The sequence below is a fragment of the Falco cherrug genome, chromosome 10, assembly GCF_023634085.1.
Source record: "Falco cherrug isolate bFalChe1 chromosome 10, bFalChe1.pri, whole genome shotgun sequence".
NCBI lineage: Eukaryota > Metazoa > Chordata > Aves > Falconiformes > Falconidae > Falco > Falco cherrug.
In genome coordinates this window covers 31762665-31770181 of record NC_073706.1, presented here as the reverse complement: position 1 = coordinate 31770181, position 7517 = coordinate 31762665, and positions in this window count along the sequence as shown.

The following is a 7517-nucleotide window of genomic DNA, read 5'->3' as shown; positions in this document are numbered from 1 at the left end:
CCTTTTCTTGCTGCAGTCTGCAGCTGCAAATAGCGATCGGTAACCTGGGAAGCACTGATGGTGTCAGCTGGGTTGTTACATAGGTACAATAAAAACCAAGCGGAGGAATGGCATAAAAAATGTCGCTGCTGCTGTGGCAGTAAGAGACAAAGCATGTATTTGATGCCTTGAGATGCCAATCTAAAAAAATACACACAAATTACCATGCAGGACAGGGTGCCACCTCTGTGCGTGCAACAAGCTTCTGGAGAAGGTAGTGTGTTGGAGGCTGCAGAGCAGCACTCGTTGTTCCTAGTGCCAAGAGGAGCAGCGTGGCCATGCAGAGGCACCGTCCTGTTTCCTCCCCTGGAGGACAGAACCTTTGAGCAGCTTGGTTGTATTGGCTTCCCCATGCTAGCCTTGTTGTTACTCTACGTGGCCATTTTAGACCTCAGAAATTTTACTAATAATACAATGTATGCATCAGGTCACTGCAAGGGAAGGAAAACACACTGCTGGGTGAGTAGTAACTAGGGCCCTCAGCCCCCTAGGTTACCGTTGTTACTCCAGTCATCACAGGAAGGATCTACCGCACTGCAAGCCAAGCCACTTCCCTGGCACCAAGCGAGTGACAGAGGACAACCAAGGTGAGAGCTGAGGTGCTCCTGCTGCTTGGGTCCATTCCCCTTCTCTCGGACGCATTTCTTCCTCTGGCTGAGCACCGAAATGCAGTCTCAGAGCACAGACTCTGCTCATCAGCTGTAGGCTCCTTGGGAGCCCTTAGGACTCACTGCAGTCAGGGGTTTCCAGAATTACAAAGTTCAGCATGATGGCTACTTCCACTGGGATTTTCGTGTGGCAATTAATTGCCACCACAGTAGCCCAAGAGCAGCAGCTTGCAAGGGATGGGAGTGGGGGAGGAGGAAGGGGGAAAAAACAGTAGTTGATTTATTTCTTTAATATGTGGTTTACAATAGAAAATATGAGCTCCAGGTTGTATCTCTGAGCAGTTAATGACCAGCTGCGTTAAGGGCCTTCAAATACTGCCATTGGTCATTAACTGCCAGGAAGTATCCTTCCTGTCATCTATTATTGCTTAATTGTATAAAGACCCACTACAGTGGAGGACTGTTGAATCTGCAGATTAATTAGTATCTGACCCTTAGTAATTCCAATAATATCAAGGCCATTGCAGGTTAGCATTTGGGTACTCGACATGACAGTCCTTAACAAATTTCTTCAGAGCTGTTCTGCTTTATACTAATGCCCGTTGGATGATTGACACAGTAAAACATAATTGCCCTGTAAAAATCACTGTGGTCAGTTGTATTAAGAACTACTTAGGGACACTTTAATTCACTTTGACACCACAGACTTTAAAAGCTTCTATACTTGTATTAAAACCTACTTAGAGGTCTGGTTGCTGTTGTAGCTCATCAGCAAAGGATCACTCGGTAAGAAAAAAGGTAATTATTAGAGCTTTAAATAATTTTCCTCAAGTAATGAAATTATAAAAGAAATGTATATTGATTATTTGGGTACTTTTTTGGTCACTCTTCTAGTTAATTAGCTACTAGCCGGACATGTGAAGAAACCAACTAATCATTTTAAATTAGGTTTCAAAAACGGGATATAAGCTCAAAGCCTGTAAATGTGAAGTACAAAACACCCCTGACTCTTGCATGATGTCTACAACATCCAGCTTCAATTTTCTGAATAAGGTACCTCGCACTTCAGACACGTGGCTAAGCTTGTTTTTAAGTCAGGCCACAGAGGGTTATCTTTGGAAATTGGGAAATATAAATGCTGTGCTATGATCCACAGCCATGCAGATCCCTAGCCTGCAAGACCGTACAGTCAGCAAGTGGAATGGTATCTTGGCCACCAAGACCCCATGACGCTTAGTAAAGCTTTCAGAGCTACTGTACGTTCACAACTAACTAGTCACAAATAATCTACAGAACCGAAAATACAGCAACTGCCCTACTCGGTTAGATTACTAGTCCACCCTGGGCCAGTAGTTTTATGTTCAACAGTGGCAACTGGAGATAGCAGCTAATGAGAGCATCTGAGCCAGGCCAGCACCTCGTTCTCATATTCCGCAGCATCTACACTCTTTGTGTTGGGCTGCTAGTGGGTACAGCCCTTTTCCACTCAGGAACACAGTGTGGTATTTTGGGAGATGCAGTGGCTTGGGGGCAAATCAGCAATTAAGTTTGCAGTCTGATCTTTCAGTGAAGGGCCTTGATAAGGACTTTTTCAACAGGCCTGGAAGAGAATCAGAGAACCCCAAAAGTCCATCTATGTTCAACTGAACTGCCAAGTGCATCATATGATCTAAAATATTTAAGACAGTAAACTTCCCCCATTTTTTGCAGGATCTTGTTAAACTTAACGGACTTAATGCACAAAAGCCGGAGATCATCAATTTTAATGATCAAATTACTTAATCACAATGAAATATCTTCTATTCAGACATCAGGGAATCCACGCTTGATGGAAGACTTCGTTTGTTCTAGAATAGCTGCAGCTGCTGGAAAACCAAAGGGTAAGTGTGCTGGAGAGGGAAAAAGAAATCCCCCCAAACCCACCCACCTACCCAAAAAAGAAAAGCAACCCTTTTGCCACACGGTGAGGTGTCATGCAGGAAAAAGGGGTTTGCGGAAAACCTTTGATTACAAACTGCCTCGTTTGAGGAGTGAGTGTAGAGACTAGCAACCTGTTCTGGTTTTCACAACTACAATATGGGTTGAAAGAAAAAAGCAAGGGCCAGCTGGTACATGTGGTCTTGTCTGTACGGCTTCTGCTGCGGGCAGAGCCCATGGAATGCTCCAACACTGCTGGGATTTTGTGACTCCAGATACAGCAGGGAAACACGGGACATCCCAGCAGCTTTCCCTTATTTTAAGGAAAAAATGGCTTATTTCAAGGAAAATGAGTAAGTGTAGATTTCCACATTGTGCTGTTTCACTGAACCACAGCGATCTGTGTGAGGGACGGCATCACCTTGCTTCTCCCGTGCGTGTGCACATGTAATAGTTTATAAAAGATTAACGGCTCTTTTATCATACGATAAAATGTTTAATGATCTCTTGCTGTACTTGCAATTTATCAGTTGTTTCAGGTGGGCCTCTACCAAGACAAAGTTCTGAGCAGGTTAATGTCAACGGTGATTCCTCCCGCGGCCGGCAGGGCAGGGGGCACAGCTCCCGCCTGGCGCAGGGCGCAACGCTCCGTCCCGAGGGGCCGCCGGGCCGGGGGCTGCCGCCACCCCGCAGCTTCCCGAGCCGCAGGGCAGCGCCGAGCGCCCGCCTCGCCTCACCTCACCGCCTCACCTCACCGCCTCACCTCACCGCCTCACCTCACCGCCTCACCTCACCGCCTCGCGGCGCCGCTTCCCGCCCAGGGCCGCCCAACGGCCCGGCGCGCGCCCGGGGCCAACCGTTGATAACGGCCGGCGCTGAGGGGAGCGTCTGCCGCCGTCCTTCGCCGCCGCTCCCGCATGGGCTCCCCGCCCGCGGCTCTTCCCGCCGCCACCCATTCCCCCTGCGGGGCAGCGGCTGCGGGGGAAAGGGGGCACATACGGGCCCCCGGCCGCGCCCCGGCTGGGCACTGGGCACTGGGCACGTTCGGTCTGAGGGGCAGCAGGTAGCTGTGGCGGGATTTGCGCCGTTGCACCCGCTGTGGGCGATGGCAGCGGGTGGCCGGGGCTGTGGGCAGCCCCCTGGGGGTGCGCGGGAGGGCTGGTGTCATTGGGAGGGGGCGCGGGGGGCACGGAGCCAGCGCCGTGGCTCTGGCGGTGTTGCTGGCCACAGAAGAGCCTTCAGAAAGGCCTCAGAACGGGTGCAGGAAAGCCCCGTCTTTCTGCCTTGTGCAGTGTGGTAGTCACAAGGCATGAACAGTCAGAGAAACTTTGATGCCTCAGCTTACGGCTTCAAATTTTGACCCAGCTTCTGTGTTTTCCTACTACAGCCTTTGCCGCTGAGGAGTTTGTGTTCCATGTGTGCCCACCTCCCGCGGGGCTGGGGGGGTTGCGGGGGCTGGGGGGGTGCAGGGGCTGGGGGTGCAGGCTGAGCCGCGGGCCCGACCCTTGAGGCGCCACCACACCAGTGACTGGTTGGACTGAGCCGATGCAAAGGGCCGAAGGAACCAAGTGCCCCCAGCTGGCACGGATGCTGAGCTCGTGGGACAAACCTTCCCGGGCATAAAGTTGGCAGAGTTAATTGAGAATGTGAAGTTTGATAATTTGTCCAGCTTTTTCTGTCTTTTCTCACAGCAGAAAAAGGAAAAGGCAGAGGTTGGAGCATTTTCTTATGTTCGCCTCACAATGTTCTCTAGGGTGTAATCGGGGGAAAAAAAAAAGCCCAAAACGAAAGGAAAGGAGAGCTCTAGTGTAACTGAGCAACCCTGGTAGGCACCCTACCCAGCAGGGTGTTTGGGAAGTGCTGAGGCTATGTGTGATGAGCTCATTAGCACAGATTTTTGATAACTTGTTTGATGAGAGCGAGAGTGGAGTTATAAAAGTACACTGTTTGGTCAAAACCTCATGGTATAAAGGTCAGTGAATGATTTTAAATAATCTGGTTACTTTTTTTTTTTTTTCCCCGGTTGACAGGTTGCTGCTTTGAAGTTCTGAGTACGTCCTGCTGCCACTCGTGTCACGGGAAGTGGATAGCTGGTTCGGTGCTTGGCAGTAAGTGCACAGTATTTTCCCAGATACAATCTTAGCACTCATATTATATGTTCCATGTCTCAGACAATGATTCATAAAGCTACCTTCCCTGATTTAACCCCTCCTTAAAAATCTTTAGACTGATCATGCTTAAAGACAGCATGATCTTTTACAACCTTTTGATGTTTTATACTGCAAGGAGTTTGTGATTGAATTGCAAGCCAAACAGATCAGACAATATGCAGACTTAAGATGCCTCAAAGAATTGTGGGTTGTGAAGAACTTCAGATTGATTTAGTTATTTATTAATTTTAAGGTGATGAAATAGTGGATTTCCACAACAATAAGACTATGCGTGGAAACAGTCTGCTTTTCCCCAAGCTTCAAAGACAGTGAAATTCTGAAATAAACATAAAGCACTCGTGAAATAATGAGAAGAAAAATCACGTTCTTTTTCTCTTTTGAAAATGGTATTCCCATGTGAGTGATAAAAGTAAGCATTAAATAGCTCATATAGAGAAATATAAAATTTGCTATCTTCCTCAAAGCTTTGTGCAAAACATGCATCTTGGCTATATTTGGAATCTTACAGTAATCACTAAAGCATCTTAAAATTTTGAAATCTTCTGTCTTGAATTTGCCTATCTTCTCTCACACACTTGCTTTTAATATCTGAACACTTAAAATTCAGGCATCATAGATCATGCTTTCCATCTCTCCTCATTTACCTCCGACAGCTTGACTTGCAATTTATTGCAAGGATTGCACCTATAAGTAAAACAGGATCAGACCTTAATTTGATCTGCTATTTATCCGTTGTGTTAATTGTAGCCACAGGGTTGTATTAAGAAAGTCAAAAAGTACCACTTGTAACTACGGAGTGGCTCTCACCTTTTAAATGGAAAAACACTCGTTTTCTAGAAAAAATAGGAAAAAAGTGGTTACGAGCTAAATGAAGAAGGCAGAAGGGTTTCTGCTTTTCCATTTTTAATGTAATTAATATAATATTGGCACCCAAAATGTAGCTATCCGGGTGCAAGCCTGTTCCTAGCTTTTACTGCTGTTGGTGGGAACAGATGCATAATTTCTCACACTTTTGTTTGTTTGTTTTTTTTAAACTGCAAATGGGGTTCTTGTTAGGCTAATGGATGTTGGGATTTTTACCTTATGCTAATCAGGAATTTCATCTGCTTGTATTTCTGAATGATGCATTCTTCTTATGCTTGCTTTTTTCCTCCCAATGAAAGGAAGAAGACAATAATTTACAGTACGAATGACTGAAAAACAAAATTAAAAAATTGCTAAGAGAAATTCTAGTCCTACAATAGCCATCACAGTGGTAAATTCCTGGTGCCCTGGAAGGCTTTGACTGGGGGTCTGTGTTATGTCTCCCAGTGCCCACTGAAAATAAGGCATCAAGCTTGAGAATAGCAAATTAAAAGGAAAAATCCCACCTTAAATCTCTTCCAGGGCAGACTTGGAACTACAGGTATTTAAATTCCACTGAAATCTAATAGGTTTAGAAGTACCTAATTCTCTTAGGCCCCTTTGGAAATCCTAGCCTTAAGGTGCTTGATATTTTTGGAAAATGAACAATAAACACTTTTAGTTCTCAGCTTTTGGGAGTGGCTTTCCTTAGCTTGCAATGTTTCTGCTTCCTTTCACAGAGCACAAAACTCTGCTGCATACTGAGGTCTAGGGCTGCCTGGTGACTTCAGAGTCACCTTAAGCATGATATTTTCTAGATTGCAAAAGCAAAAAATTCTGGTAGATCATTGGTCTATTAATAATGAGTTGATGCTGCACACTACAGTGAAATGTGACAGAATACCAGAAACGGGAACTCTTTCTTACTTTCTTCTTTTTCATAAAATGTCACTTTTGTCTGTGATTCCTTTTATAGTTTATTTAAGGATAAACATGCCAGCTAATCAGTGGATAATGTGACTGCTTGAGATGTATTAGAATGAGAACTATTGCTGCTCCTGCCTTCTCACCCTGATAAATTTCGGTTCAGCAGAACAATCCCTCACATTACAGCAAAGGGGGGAATTCTTAGTTGTTTTTTTTTAAATAATTCTTGCCTCTCTTCCAGTCCTATGTTTTCGGTCTGAAACATCTGACTGGGAGGTTCTGGACAACAAGCGAACAAACTAGCTGCACCGCTGGTGGCTTGGGAGCATCTCGCACCTTGACTTCACTAAAGCCAGTTGCCGTTGTAAATCCAAGGGAGGATGAGTGTAAAGCAGGGCCCAAGTACCTGCATAGTTCAACAATAAAGAGTGGCAAGGCTTGTATCAGCACTGATTGCAAGCAGCACAGTCCTTGACTTTATCTTGGCATTACTGGGGTTTGCTTCATGGTATTGGTATGGTGCTATAGATCTAGTATGTTAAAGTACAGGTGAGCTTAAGCTGTCCCTTCCCTATTACCTTGATAGCTTTCCAGCGAGCAGAAAACCCCCTTAATCTCTCTGTGTGCTGCCCAGGTGGATGTGGGTGAAGAAGACACCTGGGAAACCGATGTCACCACAGGTGTCTCAAATCTCCGTTTAGTGAAGAAGCCCCTCATTGGAAAACTCACGGATCCATGTCAGGGTCTCACATGCGCAAATATGTTAAGAAGGTGTTACACCTGTTTTCTATAAAAGTAGTAGAAGGAGAACTCTACTTCTTGCTCTCGTGGAAGGAGGGCTTATATCTGCAAAGCTAGAAGGCTTTACTACAAGCAATGGGGAGAACCTTGCATTGCTGTTCCTGAAACCTGTGGTGTCCCAGGTGAGCTCTGTGTCCTGAGTTTGTTAGATACATCTGTATAAAGGAAGAGGTACTGTAACCTGGTGCTTTTACTATTCTGTCTGTCTGGT